Consider the following 23938-nt stretch of genomic DNA (forward strand, 5'->3'; position numbering starts at 1 on the left):
CCTGCACACAGAAGTCCTTGTGGTATCAAGAGACTGATTTTTCAGACCTGTCCAGCACTTGCCCTCCTTCCAGGGCTCTTTCCTGGATTGTATTTTCCATCTTTTCACCAGCCTTCTTATAGGAACCAGATTGTGACATTTGCAGAGAGGAGGGGTCCCATAGTTTCTCATCATAGGTAACTTTCTGTTGGAGCTCCTCTTCTGCTCTCCTACTCTTCTTCCTGCCCTGAAGTGTAGTAATCCTAGCGCTGGCTCCAGTCCAAACTCATGGATTTGTAAAGCAGAATCTTAATTTAGATTCATATGTAGTTGGAAAATTGGACTTATAAGCCTAAGATTATCTTTCCTGAAGAGAGAAATATGGTTGTGTGCTGCGGTGTGCAGGAGGGTTGGTGTGGGAGGAGGAATGAGGGGAGGGAGGACACTCAAACAGCACTGGTGACAAAAGCACTGGTGGCACTGATATCAGTGTGAGAGGATGTTGTGCTGTAGCTGCCACAAACAGCTGTAGCAGCCACAAAATAGCATTTGGCTTGAGGCTACATTAATAAAGACATTGCCTTTTGGATAGGGAGGTACTCTACGGTGAGCTTTCATTGAACTGACATTTGTTATCTGCTAGGTATATGACGGTTTTGCATTTGGAAAACATCTTTAAACTAAAAACAGAAAAATTTCTGGCCTTGTGGCGCATATGTTCTAGAGAGAAGAGGCAGGCAGACGCAACTATAAGCAGAGTACGGAAGGCAAATTCTTGTGTTAGAAGGTGGCAAGTGCTGTGGAGTGAGTTATCCAGAGTGTGGGCTGTGGGGACAGGGAAGGTGGCTGTTGTACTATGTAGTCAGCATGGGCCTTGTTGCAAATGTGACCTGCAAGGAAAGACTTTTTTTTTCACAGTTGGCAGAGCTAACTGTGGCTTTAATTTGGGGGAAAAAAAGAAAGAAAAGAAAGAAAGAAAGGAAGAGAGAGAGAGAAAGAAGGAAGGAAGGAAGGAAGGAAGGAAGAGAAAGAGAAAGAAAGAAAAAGAAAGAAAGAAAGAAAGAAGAAAAAAAACATTTACTTTGTAGCTGAATGCATATGCAAGTGGGAGTACTCCAGGCAGTAAACTCCTGCCATGGGTGGGCTGAGGGCAAGGACTGAGCCTCAGGTGGGTCTCCTGTTCCCTATGTTCCCCTGCACAGCAGCCTCTCCTACAGGCCCTGGGGCAGTCACAGGAGGGGGCAGGCTGGGAGTGGCTGCTGTGGCCATTCACTTAGGCAGGATATCCGAGGTCTTGGACACCAGCTTTCTATCCTGGGTCTCAATTTTCCTCATAACCACGACCCTGGAGTAGCTGGTGTGGCTGAAGGAGCTGGAGCCCCTGCCACAGCCAAATCTGGAGCCCAGGCTGTAGCTGAGGCCAGGCCTTGTAAGGGCCCCATAGGCCACGCTCAGCCTACCTGAGTAGCCACTGGTGGTCTTTGTGTGGATGCTCATGTTCCAGCCAGCTTTCCCTGCCCTGCAGCAGCTTCCTGTAGGTGATGATCTCGATGTCCAGGCCTGCCTGATGTTCATCAGCTCCTGGTACTCGCACAGCTGCTGTGCCATGTCCTGCTTTGCCCACTGCTGGGTGGCCTCCAGCACAGACAGCTTGGCTTCCTTAATGGCCAGCTCCCGATGCTGCTCTGCATCTGTGATGGCGGCCTGCAGGGAGGCCCACTGGTTTTTGAGGCTGTCAGTCTCAGCCTGGAGCCAGCTGAGGTTCCAGGTCATCTCTGAGATCTCCGTCTTTGTGTGACACAAGTCGTCCAGTGCTTCCCAGCCAGCGCCTGCAGTTCTTCATACCTGACCTGGTGCAGGCTCAGTCCCAGCCCAGCTTCGGTTGGTGATCTCTTCTTGCTGGGCCTCAACCTCAGCGATGATGCTGTCCATGTCCAGGGAGTGACTGTTGTCCATGGACAGCACCACAGATGTGTCTGAGATCTGGGACTGCAGCTCCAGGATCTCCTGTTCATAGAGCCACCTGAGGAAGTTGATCTCGTCATTCAGCCCTTCCAGGCGAGACTCCTGCTGTACCTCATTTATGTTAGCTTCAGCCACATCCTTCTTGATGAGGACAAATTCATTCTCCTTCTCTGTATTAATATTGATCTTGTCCTTGTACTAGTTCTTGAAGTCTTCCAGCAGTCCCCGTGTGTTGCCAAACTTCGCCTCCGGTTTCAGCTTCTCCTGGCCCATGGTGTCCAGCTGCTGCTGAATGTTGATGTAGCTCTCAATCATGCAGTCCATCTTCCTCTGAGCCATCTTCTGCTGCTTCAGGAAGCTCCACTTGGTCTCCAGTATTTTGTTCTATTGCTCCAGGAACTGCAACTTGTTGATGAAGGAGGCAAATTTGTTGTTGAGGGTCTTGATCTGGTCCTTCTCCTGGGTGCACATGGCCTGAATGTTGGGGTCCACCTCTAGCTTAAGGGGCCTCGGTAGGTTCTGGTTGACCATGATGGCTGTGATGCCCCCCATACCACGAGCCCCACCATAGCCTCCACCCAGACCCTTGCCATGCCCAAGCTACCCCCAAAAGCTGCTGCCACTGCTGCCCACTTAGAAGAAGCTCAAGGAGCTGATGTGGGTACCAGGCCTACTCGTGTAGGAGCAGCTGCTGAAGGCCTGGGGGCCAGATTGGAATACTTTGTAGGACTTCTGTGTCACCCTAATGGACATGGTGGGGGCAAGTGAGCTGAGCCAGACAGAGATTCAAGAAGGAGCAGAGAAGCTTCTCTAGGTCTTGAAGGACAATTTGAAGGACATGAGGAGATATCTACGAGGATGTCTAGGAAAGTTCTTTCCAGGCAGGGGAGCCTCCTGTGAAAATGCACTAGGGCAGGAAAGTATCTGTCTTTTGGGAAGTGAGAAGAGTCCAGAAGGGCTGGACAGAGAGTGACTGAGATGAGGTCAGAGGTGTGGCCAGAGCAGGTAGGCCTGGAGAGTGTGGGCAGGGTTTTCACTTTTGCTCTGAGTGAGATGGTGAGTTACAGTACAGTTTTGAAAAGTGGGACATGGTAGGACTTACTCTTCAAAAGCTTCTCTCTGGCTGCCCTATTGAGAACAGAATTGAGAGGTGGGGGACAAGTGATGCAGTAGAGAAAACAGTGGGAAAGGCATGTAGCATTTCAGGATAGAGACGTCGGTTACCTTGACCTGGGTGTGACCAGTGAAAATAATGAGAAGTGATGGGATTCTGGATGCATCATAGCATTTGCTAATGGATTGTATCTGTGTTCTGAGAAAGAAAATCAAAGACAGCCATGGTTTTAGACTATGAGAGTAGAAGGCTGGAGTTGCTGTCAGTGGAGATGGAGAGACTCTGGCAGGAGTATATAGGGGAGAGGGTATTTCAGGCATTCATTAGAGGAGATGTCTACAAGGAATGCAGGTGAGGAACCCAGATGACTCTGCAGCTACAGTTTCATCATCAAATTACTCTCCTGCTTCCACACCCTTGATCCTCTGTATCTCAGAGCCAGAGCACCAATTATATATATATATATACACACACACACACATACTTTAAGTTCTATGTTACATGTGCACAACATGCATGTTTGTAACATAGGTATACCTGTGCCATGTTGGTTTGCTGCACCCATCAACTCATCATTACATTAGGTATTTCTCCTAATGCTATCCCTCCCCCAGCCTCCCTCCCCCCGACAGGCCCTGGTGTGTGATGTTCCCCTCCCTGCGTCCATGTGTTCTCATTGTTCAACTGCCACTTATGAATGAGGACATGTGGTGTTTGGTTTTCTGTCCTTGTGATATTTTGCTGAGAATGATGGTTTCCAGCTTCATCCATGTCCCTGCAAAGGACATGAACTCATAGTTTTTTATGGCTGCATAGTATTCCATGGTGTATGCTCAGAGCACCAATTTTTTCCTGGGCTATCTGTACAGGTATGTGAAAGGGAAGTTATGATTTCCAATTTGTTATAATAAGTCACAGATTAATATTGTTCTTTCTTGGATAATTAAGGCAATAATAAGATAATGGGTAACTAAAACACTTATTAAGAATACTACAATAATGAAAATATTTTGATTAATCTAAAAAAGGCAAGAAAAGAAAAATAATGGAGCAAATAAAAAGGTAATATTAGAAAACAGCAAATGACAAGGTGGACTTAAACCCAATCAGGGCAACAATGACATTAAAGATAATGGACTCAAGCACCCCAATTACAAGACAAATAGTGCAGAGGGGTAAAAATAAATAAATAAATAAACAAACAAGCAAATAAATAACCATAGGCTATTTATAAAAGACATACTATCAGTGGCAGATACAGAAAAGTTGAAAGTAAAAGGATAGAAAAGAAATACCAGACAAACATTCATGAAAAACCACATGGAGATGCCATTTAGAAAAACTACAGGACGTGAATCTCCTGAGACATAGAGTACATGTAGACAGCTTATAACATATCTGCTTTCTTTTTTTCAGAGACAAGGTCTTGCTCAGTTGCCCAGACTGAAATGCAGTGGTGATCATAGCTGAGCTGACTGTAACCTCCAACTCCTGGGTTCAAGCAATTCTTCTCAGCCCCCCAAGCAGCTAGGACTACAGGCACACACCACTACACCTGGCTATAACGTCTTAATGTAGTTTCTTATTTGCTATGGTATGATCCATGAAACAATTATCATGCCATGTATTTGTCATGCAGTAGATACACAACAAATACTAGCTGAATGAAGAAATAAAACCACCCAGTAATTCAAGCCACATTCACAATTATATTTTGCAGATGAAGAGCAACGTCCCAGACAAGTAAAGTAAAATAAATTGAATTAGGTCATCCAGAACAGAACCAGGAATGCACACTCCATTCCCTGTATTCAAGAAATCAGAGCTCTACTGGGGTAATAGCAGGTATCATGCAGGTCAGATATGCTAATTACTAGAATTAGAATGGATACATTTCAAAATATGCAAAAGAAAGGGTGTGGAAGGACTAACTGAATGCAGAGATAACGGAAGAAAACTAATTTGTTTAAAAGATGGATACAATCTTTAAAGAAAAAACATTTTTTAAAAAAGAGAGGCCTTATTTGGACCAAAGCAGAGATGAGCTGAAGTGTCAGGTGGGAAAATGCCTAAGTGCAGCTTCCAGACCCAAGGGAGAACCAAAAGTCCTGGGACATTTTCGGTTGTCATGTGGGAATTGGTGGGAGGGGGTGAGTGGGGTGTGCCGGGAAACCTCCCACAATGCACAGGGCAGACCGCTCCACAAGGGAGTCTCTGTCCCAAACTGTTAATAGTGCTGCTGTTGAGAAACCCGCCCCAGAGGTAAGCGCAGTAACTGTCCACTTCACAGTTGAAGAAACTGAGGCACCAAGAGGGAAAGTGCCAGTGAGACCAGAGCTGCAGGTTGAAGCCAGGTCATCTGGTTGCAGGGTCCATGCTACCCCGGTTAAGTCAGGGACCCGGGAGATGACCAGAAACAAGCCCAACTGCATGGTGCTTGCATGGCCTGTTGGCACCACCTGGTGTTGGTACTGGGCCTATGGCTTCATGAGGCTTGCGGGAGGTGGGGGCAGTGAAGAAAAATCACGTCTGGGTAAGAAATCTTTGTATCCTCTCAGGGATACTCCTTCCTCAGGCTCTCCAGATTTCAAGCCATGACTTCACTCAGAAAAAAAATAATATCCACATTGATTCTCCCTCCCACTCCGCTTTTCCCAGCCCTCACCAATCTCCTCCTGTGACTCCATCAACATCAGCAACTCCCTCCAAGAAACAAAACACCTACTCCCTCCACCTGCAGCTCAGCGTTCTTCCCCTCCCAGCCCTGAGCAGGCAGCTTCTTACTGGAAAACCCATCAGGAAACCCTGGGGCTCGCAGGAAAGCATCAAAACAAGTGGCTGCCATGGGTCTGCACCTGACCTGACCCTAGGGAGCCCCATGATGGAGGAGGCCTAGTGTCCCCTGACCCTCTGAACTCACCCAGGCCCATGACCTGCACTTGGGCCACCCTTCTTCTGCCTGGTCCATTAACCCCTGGAAACTCAGCTCCACCCCAGGGCCGCTGTGTGGTGAGACCGCAAGGCCTTCCTACCCCATTTCTAGCAGGGATCCCACCCAGGCCACTGCCCTGGCAGCCGACAGTGGATCTTATTCTTCATGTGGAGGAGGGGTTTTCTTGAGACCCTTCAGCCTGAGGCTGCCTCTGCCCCCCCGCTTTGCACCCTGAGATCACCACTGCCATAGCCACATCTCCCACCAGACTCTCCCAGAGAGGGAGCCCCAAATCATTTGTGGAACTGGCTTTACCCTAATATCAAAGTAAGACAAAGACTCACAAGAAAAGAATACTACAGACCAGTATCACCAGTGAACATAAATGCAAACATCCTTAACAAACACTGGCAAAATGAATACAACACCATATAAAAAGGATTACACTCCATGACCAGTGGGATTCATCCCAGGAATATAAGGTCGGCTTAACATTTGGAAATCAATTAATGTAATGCACCATATTAATAGAATAAAGGACCAGAGCGATGTAATTATCTCAATAGATGCAGAAGAAACAGTTGACAAAAATCTTAACACCATTCATGTTCACAACTTTCAACAAAATAGGAATGGAGGGACGTTCCTCACTTGATAAAGGACATCTGTGAAAAACTCACAGCTAAAATCATGCATAATGATGAAAGACTGAATACTTTCCTCCTAAGATGGGGATCAAAGCAAAGATGTCCACTCTCATCACTTCTTTTTAACATTGTACTAGAGATTCTAGCCAATACAATATGGCAAAAAAAGAAAAATAAAAAATTAAAGTCATTCAGATCAAAAAAGAAAACATAAAATTCTATTCACGTGATTCTGCCTGTAGAATTCACATGCAGATAAAAGCTTGTAGCACTAAGAAAAGAGTTCAGAAGAACCCATAGGATGTAAAACCAGTATCCAAAAATCAATTCTGTTTCTCTATACCAGCAATGAAAATCTAGAATTTCTTTTCACAGTAGTTATAAAAATCATGAAATAGGAATAAATATAGGAAGAGAGCAGTGTTTGTACACTGAAAAATACAAAACATTACTGAGAGAAATGAATGGTCTAAATACATGGAGAGATGCGGGTTGGAAAGCTCAATAATATTGTTAAAATGGCAATTCTCCACAAATCGATCTATGGATTCAACACAATCTCTATGGAAATCCCAGCAGGCATTTTATAGAAATTGACAAAATAATTCTAAAATGCTTATGAAAATGCAAAAGATGCAGAAGAGCCAACATAAATTTGAAAAAAAATTGGAATATAACATAAAACTATAATAATCCAGATAGTATAGAACTGAGAGACATAGAGATAAATGAACAGAAGTGAGAATCTAGAAAGACAGTCTTACATTGTTTTCAATTGACATCCAACAAAGTTGCCTAGGTAATTCAATGGGAAAATAATAGTCTTAAATAAATGGTTTAGACACAACTGGACAACTAAATGTAAAAAGAGATGGCAGTGTTCAGTGGTTTGTGCCTATAATCCCAGTGGTTTAGGAGACTGAGGCAAGAAAATCACTTGAGCCCAAGAGTTGAAGCTGTAGTTAGCTCTGATCAGGTGCGCAAAATGATACAAGAAACAAAAAGAGGTGGATTTAGACATCTCATATCATATAAAATGTCAACTCAAATTAAAGAGCTAAAATATATGAGTTTAAACTATGAAATTTCTATAAGAAAATATAGGAGAAAATTGTTCTTACTTTGGGTGATTAGGCAAAAGATTCTTTCTTTTTTTTTTGAGACGGAGTCTCGCTCTGTCGCCCAGGCTGGAGTGCAGTGGCCGGATCTCAGCTCACTGCAAGCTCCGCCTCCCGGGTTTACGCCATTCTCCTGCCTCAGCCTTCGGAGTAGCTGGGACTACAGGCGCCCGCCTCGTCGCCCGGCTAGTTTTTTGTATTTTTAAGTAGAGACAGGGTTTCACCGTATTAGCCAGGATGGTCTTGATCTCCTGACCTCGTGATCCGCCCGTCTCGGCCTCCCAAAGCGCTGGGATTACAGGCTTGAGCCACTGCGCCCTGCCAAAAAAGATTCTTAAGTAACATACCACAAGCATGATCTACAAATGAAAAAAGAAAAGATAAATTGGGCTTAGTTAAAATTTGAAACTTTAGTGCTCCAAAAGACAGTATTAAGAAAATGAGAACACAAGCCATACACTGGGAGAAAATATTTCACAATTCATCACAAATCACATTTTTGATGAAGAACTTATGTCTAGAATACGTGACAAGTTCTTAAACTTGATATAAAAAGATGAACATCTCAACTAAAAATGAGCAAAACACACAAATATGCTCAACCTACTTTCACAAAAGCACAAAAACAATTCAACGAAGGAAGGAGAACTTTCCCAACAAATGATGCTGGAGCAACTGGACAACCACAGTGGAAACATTAAAAAACAACCTGGCCCAAATCTCACACCTTATACAAAGAATAACTTAAAACGGATCATGGACTTCAATGTAAAACATACATTTAAAACGGCAAACATCGAGCCAGGCATAGTGTCACAGGCATGTAGTCTCAGCTACTTCTGAGACTGAGATGGGGGGATCCCTTGAGCCCAGGAGTTCAAGGCTAGCCTGTGCGAGATTCTTTTTTCTAAAATAAATAATACATTAATTAAAATTTAAAAATTATAAACCTGTTAAGAAAAAATCATCAGAACTAGAACTGGACAAAAAAGTCTTAGATGTAACACCAAAGGTATGATCCATAAAAGAATAAGTTAATAAATAGGCTCTTATCAAAATTAAAAACTATTGCTCTGTGCGAGACCTGTAAAGAGCATAAAGAGACAAGCTACAGCATGAGAGGAGATATTTGTAAACAACAAATTCTGTAAAGACTTGCACTCAGAATATACAAAGAAATTTAAAAACTCAACAGTAAAAATGAAATCCAAATACAAAATAAGCAATGAGCAAGACATGAACAGACGTTTCTCTGAAGAGGATAAACACAAGGCTAAGAAGCCCATGAAAAGATGCTCAACATCATTAGTCATTAAGGAAATACAGATTAGAATCACAATGAGATATCACTATACTCCTGTAAGAATGGCTGAAATACAAAATAAAGTTAACATAAGATGCTGGCAAGGTTGCAAAGGAACTAGACCACTCAAATATTTCTGGCAGGAATGTGAAATGGTACAGCCACTCTGGAAATGAACATGAAATTACCATATGACCAGCAATTGCCCTTCTGGGTGCTTATCCCAAACAAGGGAAAACTTTATGTTCACAGCAAAACTTGTACACAAATATTCATAGCAGCTTTATTCATTATAGTTCCAAAGTGGAAATAATGCAAATGTCTTTCAGTGGGTGAATGAGAAGATCTGCTGGTCGAACTCATAACTCAGTCACACAAGTGTCCTTCCTCAAGATTACCATCGTGCACTAAGTGTTTTATGCATACTTCCCATTTTCTCACAAAGAATACTAAAAAGGTATGTAGTTAAGGATCAAAATTCAGTGAAAGTAGAACTTTTCCTGCTCCATCAAAGATATCCTTAAGTGAGAATGCAGTCTGGTGCCACTGCCTTGGTTTGGCTGAAGTGGTGGGTATGTTACCTATTTTGGCATTTGCAACATTAATGAAAAAGTCAACATAATGAAACAGGCAGATGGCATCTTGCTATTACTGTGAAAACAGGTTTCCCTCCTGGACTCTCTGAAGGCAGCTTAGGGGACCACACTTTGAGAATCACAAAGGTCAATTATGTTCTCTGGTGGGACACAACCCCTAACCTATTCAGATTCAGCTCACTCTCTCTCTGTCTCTCTCTCCCTCATTGTTCCAACTTATATAAATTTTCAGATTTACAGAAAAGCTGAAAGAATAGTGCAATACAATTTGACAATTATCATTGTGCATATTTGCTTACTATCTCTTTATATACATGGAAGTAGGGTGGGGAATGGTGGACAATGGACTTGGAAGGGTAGGGGTGGTTGCAGGGAGTGTATGAGGGGAGGGGCTGCTTGGTGGGTACAGTGTGCCCGGCACATCACTTCAGTGATGGATGCACCGAGGGCCCTGACTTTACTGTAACACAATATATCAATGTGGGAGAACTGCACTTGTGCCTCATGAATATACACAAATTTTAAAAATAAAAAATAAAAATGTATCTTTCTATAGATACAGGTAGATGTATTTCTATGTAAGTGTGTGTGTGTGTGTGTGTGTGTGTGTGTGTGTGTGTATGTAGAGACAGAGTGAATAGAGATTAATTTTTTTATGGTAAAAATATATACGTATATTTAGAATTAGCCAGCTGGACTCAGTTTAGATGATCCCAATTATGTTGGCAACAACCAGGACCCAGTCGAACATATGCCTTCTTCTTTCCATCAGGCTGAATCAGTGTGTTGACCTTGGCCACATCAATGTCACGAGCTTCTTCACAGCCTGTTTGATCTGGTGCTTGTCGGTTTTAACATCCACAGTGATCACAAGTGTGTTGTTGTCTTCTATCTTCCTCACGGCGGACTCAGTGGTCAGTGGAAACTTGATGATAGCATGGTGGTCAAGCTTATTTCTCCTGGGGGTGCTCTTCCAAGGATAAATCGGCTGCCTCCAGAGTCCCAGCGTCTTGGGCCGCTGGAAGGTGGGTGATGTGTGGATCTTCTTTTTTTGTGTGACTGTGGACATCTTTCAACACTGCCTTCTTGGCCTTGCAAAGCCTTCGCTTTGGCTTCTGCTCTAGGAGGGGCAAGAGCTTCCTTCTTCATTTTTGGCACCATCTTATGAAAAGGGTTCAGGTTAAGATTTTTGCTGAGTCATTCTAAAGTAACTTGCAAAACCCTTGATACTAGACCACTAAATGCTTCATCACGCACCTCCTAAGAATAAGAATCAACATTATCACACCAAAGAAAGTAAATAATAATTCCATAATATTATTTAAAGTCCTTTTATGTTCAAATGTCTCCACTTTTTCAGTACATTTTTGATTCTATTTTTTATAGCTTGCTTTCTTAAAATGTCCATTCGTTGCCTTTGGTTATGTTTCTTGAATTACCTATAATCTATAACAATCAGCCCATCCTTTTTCTTTTACAACGGCATTTCCTGTTTCAGAGATGAGGCCAAATACCTGTGGAATCTTCTCTACACTGGATTTATCATATTATTTCCCCTGATGCCTTTTACTTTCTTCCTCTATCTGCTGTGCCTCCTAAGGACCTATGTAGATCTGGGTTAAACATTTGGCAGCAATGTTTACAGGAGGAGATGTGACTGCACATTCATCACGTAGGAGGCACACAAAGCCTAGGGTTACCAGGACTCTTTCTGACCCTATACAGCCAAATTTATCCTGACTTCCCAGAGATGCAGAACCATGGGCTGGGCGTTTAGTGGGTATGAGTGTGATATTCTGGCAATAGGAGGTTCTGCCACTCTCCCTATTCCTCACGAGCTTTAGTTCCCCATACCTTGAGGTTCTGAGCTCCAGACCTGCAACCATCAGACCAGGCCCCTCCAGGCTTAGACTCTCTTCCTCTCTTCCCCAGCCCCATTCTGCTTTGTATCTACTTCTTGATCACTTTCCCTCTACAGGCCTAGCTCCTGAGTGTCTCTACCTCTCAAACGAGTATTCTCATCCAGGAGCAATTTTCCCACCAGAGGACATGAGCTATATCTGGAAAAATTTTTGGTTGCCATGACTGGAGTGAGGAGGAGGTGCCACCAGCATCTTGTGGGGAATGACCAGGGATACTTAACATCCTGCAGTGTACAAGTCAGCCCAATCACCCACATAACAGATAATTATCCATCCCCGATATCAAGAATGCCAAGGGTGAAGAGGCCTACCAGGACTTTCTCTCCCTTAAGTACAGACTTCCTTGAACTGAGGGACACCCTGAAGGAAAAGTATGGTCCCACTCCAGTGATCTCTTCCTTCCCTGGAGCTCTATCTGAATGCCTGTAGTGCTTATGTCCTTAACGTGGGGTCCAGGAACCCACCTTCCCATGAGACTGCATGCAGAAGTGATGATATGTGCACACATGACTTCATTACAGGGTATTGGATATTGATATTCATCAGGTCAGTTAGGGCTGAAGACACCACTCTTCTGCCAACAGGCCACAATCCTCTGCAGGGTAAAGATTGAGGGAGGCCCTAACTTGAAACCTTCTACCACTGCTAGGCTGGGATTACAGGCGTGAGCCACCATGCCTGGCCTCATATGTATTCATTTCTTTTGGGTTTGCCACCAAAAGCCTTCTCCAATCAACTGTGGAGTAAAGACAAGTACATAAATGCATGGTGTTCATATGTATTAGTGCTCACTGCATCTTACAAGTGTGTCAGCCCCACTTCAGCTGATGGTACCAGGAAACCTTAATATCCACATACAAAATAATGATGTTGGACAAAATTCATAGCATCACCTTACACCATATTCAAAAATTAACTCAATTAACTCAGAATGGTTCAAGGAACTCAACTTAGGAGTTAAACCTATAAATCCTTTAGAAGAAAACATTGAAGAAAATCTTAGGAACATTGGATGTGGCAATGGCTTCTTGGCTGGCGAACAAAAGTACAACCAATAAAAGAAAAACAATAAATTAGACTATCAACATTTAAAAACCTTTTTCATATCAAAAGACACTTTTTTTTTTTTTTTGAGATGGAGTCTCGCTCTGTCGCCCAGGCTGGAGTGCAGTGGCCGGATCTCAGCTCACTGCCAGCTCCGCCTCCCTGGTTTACGCCATTCTCCTGCCTCAGCGTCACGAGTAGCTGGGACTACAGGCGCCCGCCACCTCGCCCGGCTAGTTTTTTGTATTTTTTTAGTACAGACGGGGTTTCACCGTGTTCGCCAGGATGGTCTCGATCTCCTGACCTCGTGATCCGCCCGTCTCGGCCTCCCAAAGTGCTGGGATTACAGGCTTGAGCCACCGCGCCCGGCCCAAAAGACACTATTAAGAGAGTTAAAAGAAAATGCACAGAATGGGAGGAAGTATTTGCCAATTATATACCTGATAAAGAATTAATATCCAGAATGCATAAAGAACTATGACTCAACAACAGAAAAACAATCTCATTTGAAAATGAGTGAATGACATGAATAGACAATTCTCCAAAGAAGATACACAAATTGCCAACAGGCACATGAAAATATGCTCAACTTCACTAGTCCAAGTGTTGGTGAAGATGAGGAGAAGTCATAGCACTTGTACATTGCTGATGAGAGTGTACAATGGTACAGCGACCATGAAAAACAGTATGATGTTTCCTCAAGAAAGTAAGAACAGAATTTCCATAGGAGCCAACAATTCCACTTTTGGGCATATACCCAAAAGAATTGAAAGCAGGAGCTCACACAGATAATTGTACACTCACGTTCATAGCAGCACTATTCCCAATGGCCAAAAGGTGGAAGCAACCGAGTGTCCATTAGAGGATGATTGGATAAACAGCCCACGGAGCACATACACATGGAATATTATTCAGCCTTAAAAATGAAAGAAATTCAGGTTGGATGAACCTTGAGAACACTATAAGTGAAATGAGCCAGAAACAATAAGACAAATATAATATTTCATTATACGATGTAGCTAAAATAGGCTAATTCATAGAAACAGAGAGTAAAATAGAATTTACCAGAATTTGAGGGTAGGGAGAATGGGCAGCTTTGGTTTAATGGGTCTGGTTTCTGTTGAGAGGATGAAAATGTTCTGGAAATGCATATTGGTGGTGGGTACACAACATTGTAAATGTGCTTTAGGCCACCGAATTGTACACTGAAAAAAGTGGTTAGAAGGTAAATTACACGGTATGTATATTTTGCCACAATATTAACAAGTATATCAACACTAAATCCAATCACTTTTCACTCCTCTCCTACCACAACCCCAGAGCCACCCTCTCAATAATTGTAAATCAGAAGGGCCTTCCAGCTGGGCTGCCTGCTGCCTCTCATGCCCACTGTCCATTACCCACACAAAAGGCAGAGTGAGCCTTTCAAATGGGGATTAGGACATATCCTATGAATACCTCAGCCTTTTTCTTTCTTAGGCACAGTGAAACTTCAGTCTCTCACTATTTCCTACAAGCCCCTCATCATAGGACCCCTGTGGCCTCATCCTGCCACTCTCAGCCCAGCTCACTCGTCTCCACCCACATCAGCCTCTTGTCACTGCTCCATCCTGTCTCTGCCATCTGCCCCTGCTGTGACTCCCACATGCACCTGCTCCCCAGTGATCCACATGGCTCGCTCCTCACACCATTCAAGTGTCTGCTCAAATGTCCCATGGTCAAGTTCTCAGAAATGTCATGCCCAGTTACCTTTTCTGAAATCTATTCCCTGCCATTCCCACCACCCCTATCAATCTTCTAGCCCAGGTGTATTTTTTATCAATGGCAATTATCACTGATACTATGACAGATTCTATTTGCTTATTGTCTGTTGGTGTATCGGGATCTGCACCAAGACAGAAAGATCCATTAGATAGATAGGTTAGATAGATAGATAGATAGATAGATAGATAGAGAGGGGATTTATTAGTGGAAATGGCTCACATAGTTATGGAGCCTCATAAGTGGTTACCTTCTAACCACTTTTTTCAGCCTGATAAGATCCATGAGAGGCCACCTGCAAGCTGGAGAACCAAGAAAGCCTGTAGCCTGGCTCAGTCCAAGGCCAAAGGTCTGAGGGGCCAGAGGAGGAGGTAGGAGGGTAAAGGGTTGACTGGTACAACACTCAAGAGTCCAAAGACCATACAACCTGGAGTTCTGATGTCCAAGGGCAGGAAAAGAAGAGTGTCCCAGCTTGAGAGAGACAGAGAGAGACAGAGAGAAAAAAATTTGACTCCTTTCTGCCTTTTTGTTCTATTTGGGCCCCTAGGTGGTTGGATTGTGGCTGCCCACAGTGAAAGAGGATTTTCCCCACTCAGTCACTCACATGCCAATCCCTTCCAGAAACACCCTCACAGGTACATGCAGAAATAATGTTATACCAGATATCTAGGCATCCCTTAACCCAGTCAGTAATTTTACAATCCCTTAATGTAAAATTAACCATTACAGTCGGTATCACTGAAATATATGTTCTTTGAGAAAGGGATCTGGTCTGTTTCCTTACCATCGTTTCTCACCATCATAGTCAGTAAATAGCGCTCAGTAAGTATTTGTTAAATGAATAAATATGTCAGGACAATCACAGTATGACAGTATCATAAGGCTTTAAAATGTTTAAAGCAGTCTCTGGTTTAATATTTATCATTTGAGTAGTCTATGAATTTATTTATTTTGGAAACAAGTTCTCATTCTGTAGCTGGGTCTGGAGGGCAGTGGCATAATCACAGCTCACTTCAGCCTCAACCTTCCAGGCTCAAACAATCTTCCCACCTCAAACACTGGGGTACCTAGGACTACAGGCTCATGCCACCGTGCCCAACTATTTTTTTTTTTTTTTTTTTTTTTTGTATTTTTGTAGAGACAGGGTTTTGCCATGTTGCCCAGGCGGGTCTTGAACTTCTGGGCTCAGACAATCCACCCTCCTTGACCTCCCAAAGTGTTGAGATGACAGGCTTGAGGCACCGCACCTGGCCTGAGTAGTCTATGACTTTTAAAAATCCCAACCATAGGAGAATCTTTATGCACAAACATGCTTGTCAAAATATTACCTACAAAAAGACAAGATGAAAGCAGGTGGATCTAAAATAACTCTGGTTACATCATCTCCTTATTTGACATGGGCTGCAGCTTGTGAAAGTGTGTTAACTTTTTAAAGTTTTTAAAAATTTTTAGATGGAGTCTCAGTCTGTCACCCAGGCTGGAGTACAGTGACAATGATTTCGGCTCACTGCAACCTCTGCCTCCTGGGTTCCAGTGATTCTCTGGGCTCAGCCTCCTGAGTAGTTGGGACTGCAGGCACGTGCCACGACTCCTGGCTAATTTTTTGTATTTTTTGGTAGAGATGGGTTTCACCATGTTGGCCAGGCTGGTCTCGAAATCCTGACCTCAGGTGATCCACCCACCTCAGCCTCCCAAAGTGCTGGGATTACAAGCGTGAGCCACCTTGCCTGGCCAAGAAACATGTAAACTTTATACAGAGTTTACAGCATGGAAAACTACTTGTATAATAATACATTCAAAAAGCAACATTCAAGATAACCCATAACATATGAATGCAACTTTGTACAATAAAGGTATCTATAAAAATATATACATAGAGAACAACAAAATGGGCCAGGTGCCCTGGATCATTCCTGTAATCCCAGCACTTTGAAAAGCTGAGGTGGGCGGATCACTTGAGGTTGGGAGTTCGAGACCAGACTGACCAACATGGCAAAACCCTGTCTCTACTAAAAATAGAAAAAAATTGCTGGGCCTAGTGGCGCATGTGTGTAATCTCAGCTACTCAGGAGGCTGAGGCATGGAAATCGCTTGAACCTGAGAGGCAGAGGTTGCAATGAGCTGAGGTCGCACCACTGCACTCCAGCCTGGGCGACAGACTGAAATTGTGTTTCAGAAACAAAAACAAAAACAAAAACCACCAACACAAAATGGAAATCAGCACCACTGCAAAGGACAGCTCCAGGGACCAACATTTCACACTGAGTTCAGGAAGGTTCAACAATACAATAGCAGTGATATTTTTAGGGGAGACTTAGGTGGTATTTCTTTCTTCTGTGCATTTTATTTTTTTTTTTAATTCAAGCAGGCATTGATCTGTGTATTCTAAAGTCTTCTGTGATCAAACAGATTTTCTCATTTCTAATATTCAAAATAAAGCATTTGAAGTAAAATAACAATGAAAAGTGGTTGAATGTACACCTGTAGTCCCAGGTACTCAGGAGGCTGAGGTGGGATAATCGCTTGAGCCCAGGATTTTGAGGCTGTCGTGTGCTATTATCACACCCGTGAATAGTCACTTCTCTCCAGCTTGGACAACACAGCGAGACCCCATCTAAAATAATAGTAGTACAAAGTTCAGATCTCCTTCCAACCCCGGCCTAAAGAAAATTTCTCATTTGAACTCCATAGGACAGAAATGCTGATTATGGCACCTCCAGAGAGTAGAAAAACATTCTTCCTCCACTCCACTACTCATCCTTTGGTTACAGCATTTAGCTGAGCAATGCAGTCAATGCTGAGAATACCATCAATTTATAGAATACTGATTATCTCATTTATAGACATAAAAATTATAATTACATATGTATTTATGTAAAAGTACCATCACACTTAAGACAGTGAGATGGATTTTTCCCTTCCACAGATGAAAATATGAGTCCCTGAGAACATAAAGCCTTGGTCTGGGTTCACTGAAAATGTTGGCCTTGAGAATTAGGAGACACTCGGCCTCCTGCAGGCCACCTGGGCATGAGCCACACCAGTGGAGGCCGCACAACAGCAGGAAGAGGAACTGAGAACCCTGGAAGGTTCACACTTGTAGAGGGTGCACATCCAGTGAAATGCAGTTGGAGGATGGGCCAAGGTGATAATCCAGCTCCTTCCTTCAGCTGGGGGAGGCAGATGGGCGAGTCAGCTATGCATGCAGGGTATGGTGTTCTTAGAGCTATTGTTAGTTCCTCTGCTGTGAACTCCACCCCGCACATGCAAAAACTGTATACTCACTGGTAAGCAGGATCATTTTTTGGAAAGCAAATGACTTACCTAACATAAGGTCAAACATTTGCCTCCAAATGAATCATCCTAGCTGGGTAATCTCTTCACTCCCACTGAAATTGCCCCAGAGTTGCACCTGAGCATTTGGATCCAAGACAGAAAGTCATTTTGGGAGTTGAGTCTGGCTGATCTGGGACTGTTGTGAAGAAAAGCTTTCTACTAACAGAAGAACAAGGGTGAGCTCTGAGTAGGAGATGACGTCCTGAGGGGAAAAGACAGATGGGCAGATGCTCAAGCAAACTCAGGAGTTTACCATATAAAAGATTTTGGAAGCTATTCCTCAGCCTCTTTTTTATTGTGATAAAAAATACACGAACACAAAATTTACCACCGTACCCATTGTAGAATGGGTGTACAATGCAGTGACAATTAGTAGGTTCACAATGTTATGTAGCCATCATCACTCTCTAGTTCCAGAGTATTTCACCACCTCAGGGGAAATTCTGCACCCGTTAAGCAGTCACCCTCCATTTCCTCCTGCCACCAGACCCTGTTGCCACAAGTCTGCTTTCTTTCTCTATATATTGGTCTCTCGGCTGAAGATTTCACAAAAATGGGTTCATAAAATATGTATCCTTGGCCAGGCGCGGTGGCTCAAGCCTGTAATCCCAGCACTTTGGGAGGCCGAGACGGGCGGATCACGAGGTCAGGAGATCAAGACCATCCTGGCTAACACAGTGAAACCCCGTCTCTACTAAAAAATACAAAAAACTAGCCGGGCGACGTGGCGGGCTCCTGTAGTCCCAGCTACTCGGGAGGCTGAGGCAGGAGAATGGCATAAACCCAGGAGGCGGGGCTTGCAGTGAGCTGAGATCCGGCCATTGCACTCCAGCCTGGGCGGCAGAGCGAGACTCCGTCTCAAAAAAAAAAAAAAAAAAAAAGTATCCTTTTGTGACTGACTTCCTTCACTTATCATGTTTTCAAGATTCAGCAATGTTGTAGCATGTATCAGTGCTTCATTCCTTTTATGGCCAAATCATATTCCATTGTAGAAATATACTACATGCTGTTTATTCATTCGTTGGTCAATGGGCATTTTCTTTCTTTGTTTTTTTCTTTTTCTTTGTTTTTTTTTTTTTTGAGATGGAGTCTCGCTCTGTTGCCCAGGCTGGAGTACAATGGCGTGATCTCGGCTCACTGCAACCTCTGCCTCCTGGGTTCAAGCCATTCTCCTGCCTGAGCCTCCCGAGAAGCTGGGATTACAGGCACTGCCACCACGCCTGGCTAATTTTTTTGTATTTTAGTAGAGACGGAGTTTCACTATGTTGGCCAGCTGGTCTCAAACTCCTGACCTCGTGATGCACCTGCCTCGGCCTCCCAGAGTGCTGGGATTAGAGGCGTGAGGACCGCACCAGGCAGGCATTTTCTTTTAAACCAAATAGGAAAAACGAAAGAGGAATTAAACACCAAAAATATACATTATTACTACTAGCTTTTATAGTAAGACTACTGTATATAGTCACATATATATATGACTACTATATACATATAGGACTACTATATATACTACTGTATATATATGACTACTATATACATATAGGACTACTATATATAGTACTATATATATATACATATAAACACCAAAAATATACATATTACTACTAGCTTTTATTGTAGGACTACTATATATAGTACTATATATATAATTTCATAGTAGTACTATGTATAGTTATGTTATATGTAGTACTATATATACAGCACTATGTATAGTCCTACTATACATATATATATCCATTATTTCTGAAGGAGAGTTTTTCCAGACACACAATTCTTGCATGGGAGTCTTTTTTTTTTCTGACCTCTAAATTTGTCAGCATTCCAATGCCCTCTGAACTCTATGGTTTCTGAAGAAAATTGGGCTGCAATCTTATTGAGGATCCATTGAACCTGAAAAGTTCCTTCTCTGTTATTCCTTTCAATATGCTCTGTTTGTCATTGGCTTTTGACAGGTTGATTATAATGTTCTCTCAGTGTGGACTTTAAATTTAAATTTTTTTGCTGCTTAAAATTTATCAAGTTTGTTGGATGAATGATGTTTTTCATCAAATTTGGAAGGTTTAGAGTTATTCTTTTAATAGTCATTCTTCTCCTTTCTCTCTCTCCTTTCTTTGAGGACTCCCAAAGTGCATGTGCTTGACGTTGTCTCACAGATCTTTAAAATTCTGTTCATTTTTCTTCATATTTTTTTTCTTTCTGCTACTGAACTAGAGAATTTCAATTGTCTTATCTTCAAGCTTACAGATTCTCCATTCTGCATGGTGAAATTTGGTCTGGAGCCCCTCTAGTGAATTTTTCATGTCAGTTATTGCACTTTTCAGCTCCAAACTTTCTATTTGGTCTCTTTGTAAAATTTCTACCTTTTATTGATATTCTCTATTTGGGGAAACCTGCAACCACTATCTTCTCAAGCTCTGCCCATGTCAAGAGGTCTGTGCATACCTCTCTCTTCCATCCCCCAGTTTTCCAACTTTATTTTGCCCAAGTTCCTGACTGACCAAGCAACCCATGAGCCACTGCTCGTGACTCATTCATTCATGCACTACTGGGGCATCATTTCACACCCTCCACCTTGCATGGGCTTTTTTGGGTTTTGATTCCTGGCCTGACAGCCATTTCCAAAGTTGTTCTTGTGTCAGCTCCCAAGCTGACTGCTCTTGTTGTAGATTCTCCTCTTAATGTCTGAGTCATAGCATTTATTTCATGGATTTCTAATAATTGGACTAATTTTTTCCAATGTAGCGTTTCTAAGGACTTTCGGTAATGGAGATTCTGTATTATCTTAGAGATAATTGTTTCAAAACATCAGAAATATATACTTGAATGAAGAACAACATGCATGGAGAAAGGTGGACAAACCATAAGTGGGCCGTGGATTTTCACAAAGTGAACACTCAGGTAAATAGCGGCCACATCAAGGAATAGCATTGCCAGCCTCCAGAAAACACCACTGGGTTCTACTTGGTCATAACTCACCCTCCCCAACCCTAGAGCAGACACTGTCTTGATTTCTAATACCACGGATTAGTTCTGTCAGTTCTGGATACAGTCACTGCCATGTCCCAGGTCTTGCTGTGTGTGATCACTATTCACTCCCGTGGCAGTCAGGTGCTCAGCTGTATAAACAGCTCACACTTCTTGTCTCTCCACTGTTGACAGACTTTTTTTTGTATTCAGATTCTACAAATCGCTTTGCTATAAATAATACGTTCATATATTTTGGCACACAAATGCATGCATTTCTATTGGTGTATAACCAAAAGTGTAATTGCTGAGTCATAGGTGATTGGAAACTTGGTTTAGTCTCTCAAAAAAACATGTTTCTACTGAATAGACAACTGGTGGAAGAGGGTAAATCTTTTATTTTAGAAATTATTCAGCTAGTATATGAGAAGAAATGAAAGACTAAGACTTTTGCAATTCGTGATGAATTAATAGATTTAGCCATTGAACAGCAATGGCAATTAACATCACAAAAAAGAAATGACTAGTATTGAATTCTTCCTCTTGATGAAAAATATGATATAGCACCATCAATCCTCATAGAGAAAAAAACCCTGAATAGACGCAAACCTCTATACCAAACTACCAATTTCTAGAAAATACAGGTCATAGAGATACATTAAACCATACCTTGGGGTGCAATCTGCAAAATGCAAAGAACAGGAAACCCTACCTGACAATATAAATTTCAAGGAGGAACCTATAGAATAAATGAGGACAAAAACATATTTTTAAAGGTAAAACTAAACTATAATTTTAGATGATAAAAATATAAAATTGAACAAAGAAGTGATGACCATATAGGTGAGGATGTGCTTTTATTTGAAAAAGGGAAGAGTTTATCATTGAGCTGGGGCAGTTGATGGGGCTTCTAGGTCAGCTGCCAAACCTCTCTCTCTCTCTCTCTCTCTCTCTGATGGTTAAAGGGAGTTTACTTTTGATTAAACGGCACCATTTTTAGATCTTTTATCTTTTATGGTACCTGTGTTCTATTTTATGACAAAAACACTAATAAAGAATAAAATAATGTGTGAAGTATAGTTCTTGTTCTGCACCAAGCCTCCTTCCCACCCTCCACTGTGGACACTGAGCACCCAGAACTACCGGCAACCCCAGGATACTTGGCAGGGCTACCTTACATCTGGATGTGTGTCCAGCTTACGTTGCTGGAGGCAAGGTCCAGGGTCTATTCTTTGAGGCCTGGATGAACCTGACAGGACACAGCTGAGGGAAAGCCTGGCCTCACTCTGCAGGCTCTGGCCATCAGTGTAGAGGGGGCAGGTCCTCACCTCTCCACAGGTGCGGTTACAGCCAGAGCCTCCTCTTTGCATGGGAGTGAGGCTTGGTCCTTCTCCCGAGCACGGAGACAGGAATCTCTCCAGAAGTGGAGATGACACCATTCCTCCTCTAACATGGTCCAATTTCGTGCTTGTTCTGCTTTACAGGAAAGTTGACTCACGCTGGTGTTCAGTGAAGAAATCCCAGGCATAGAGGAGGGACAGGTGGATTTCAGGGCTGTGCTTGATCTGGGAAAGGAAGAGCATAGTCCACCAGGCGGCGCCGCTGCACTGCTTCTGCGCCCAGGAGGTGGATGCTGGGGCAGCTTCTTGAAGGTGGGGAAAGGAAGGTCACAGCTCATCGCACAGATTCCAGGTAAAAATCCTCCTGCCCAGCCCAGCGGGCTCTCCCTTAACCAACTCTAGCGAAAACTGTTTCCTTCTCACCTCCCTGGAAGGTGCTTTTTGGTCACCATGTCCTAGTTTATTGTGCTGCCAGTAAAGTGAAATCAAAATACACACTTAACAAATAATAAAATAACCCATAATAAGCCAATGTTTATAATGTACTGATACCACTGAGCCAGTGTTTATAATGTACTGCCACACTCCAAGTGTGGGCACAGCTGCAGACATGCCTTGTCTCTTGGGTCAGGAATTAGGGTAGAGTGAAACGGGAAAAAACACCAGTCACTGCAGAAAAGGGCTCCCATGGAAGAGGCCTGACAGGGAGCCAGCTGTCCCAGGGCCACCATATTTAGGGATGACTCCCCGTTTCTGGACAGCACTGTTTTTTGTTCTTTTTGTATTCACAGTAGTTCTAAAATTGCAGGATGCTGAGACCCAGCACTGGTCAATTACACTGTCTCTTTCTTCACCATTAAATGCTGTGCCAAACAGCACCTTCATACATTTCCATCCTTTTCCAGGGGAAAATCAAAACAACAATGGACACATTGAAACATGCAAACATACTTTAAATATGTGCTGTCACAAGTATCTACTAAAATATTAATTCCACTGAAATGAGGAAGGTGTGAAAAAGAAAAACATTGCACATCCATATTCACAGCAGCATTACTCACCATAGCCAAGACAAGGAAGCAAACAAAGCAGCCATCAACACACGAATAGATGAAGAACATGTAGTCTGTGTAGACAATGGAATATGATTCAACCTTAAAAAGAAAGAAATTCCGTTATATGCTGCAACATGGATGAACCTGGAGAACAATGCTAGGTGAAATAAGCCAATCACAAGGAAATTCCAATACTGCACAATTCCAGTTATATGAGGCATCTAAACTCAGAACTTGAAAGTAGAATGGCGGCTGCCAGGGGTTTGGTTGGGGATTCATGAGGAGTTTTGGGGCATAGAGTTTCAGTTTTGCAAGATGAAACGTTCTACAGATCTGTTGCATAACAATGGGCTTGCAGTTAATATTATAGTACTCTATACTTAAAAATGGTTTGTGATACCAAATTTTACATAATATGGTTTTTGGCACAATGAAAAAAAATAGTTAGCTCTCTTACTAACTTAGGAAAAGAGCATATGAATTCATTGAAAATATATTTGTATGTGCTTACTATGAAAAAGAGACACAGAAAACTTGGAGACAAAAAGAGAGATCCTTGCTACCCCAGCTACCATCCATGAACCAGAAGAATCAGCATCTCATGAAACTAGACAGAAAGGCTCACAGGCCCAGCCTTGACATCTTGAATCATTCTGCATTTGGAAGGACCCCAGGTGGCTCCACTGCATGTAAGGCACTGCCCCAGGTGGTAGTGGAGGGACATCCTAGGATGGTGACTCTGCCCTACGGGTAGGAGCCTCCAGTCCAGATGGGAGCAGCCAGAAGGGCCCAGGAGGGACATTTCCAAGAAAGTAAAATTAATGGAATGTCCAAAGGCTCTAACTTCTTAAAAGAATCATACAAA

The 23938-nt window shown here is 42.8% G+C and overlaps 1 long non-coding RNA gene and 1 pseudogene across 1 annotated transcript; both read right to left on the minus strand.

Moving 5' to 3' along the window:
• Window positions 1-1148: 1148 nt before the first annotated feature.
• Window positions 1149-2697, minus strand: LOC117088374 (annotated as a pseudogene).
• An 827-nt stretch (window positions 2698-3524) lies between these two features.
• On the minus strand, window positions 3525-23938 carry LOC117088437. Its single transcript, XR_004439225.1, has 3 exons — window positions 23657-23938; window positions 14402-14406; window positions 3525-3541 (listed from the first exon to the last, which is right to left on the minus strand). It is a non-coding gene; the product is annotated as an uncharacterized LOC117088437 (long non-coding RNA).

This window comes from Trachypithecus francoisi, unplaced genomic scaffold (genome assembly GCF_009764315.1).
Source record: "Trachypithecus francoisi isolate TF-2019V2 unplaced genomic scaffold, Tfra_2.0 Lachesis_group10, whole genome shotgun sequence".
Lineage (NCBI taxonomy): Eukaryota > Metazoa > Chordata > Mammalia > Primates > Cercopithecidae > Trachypithecus > Trachypithecus francoisi.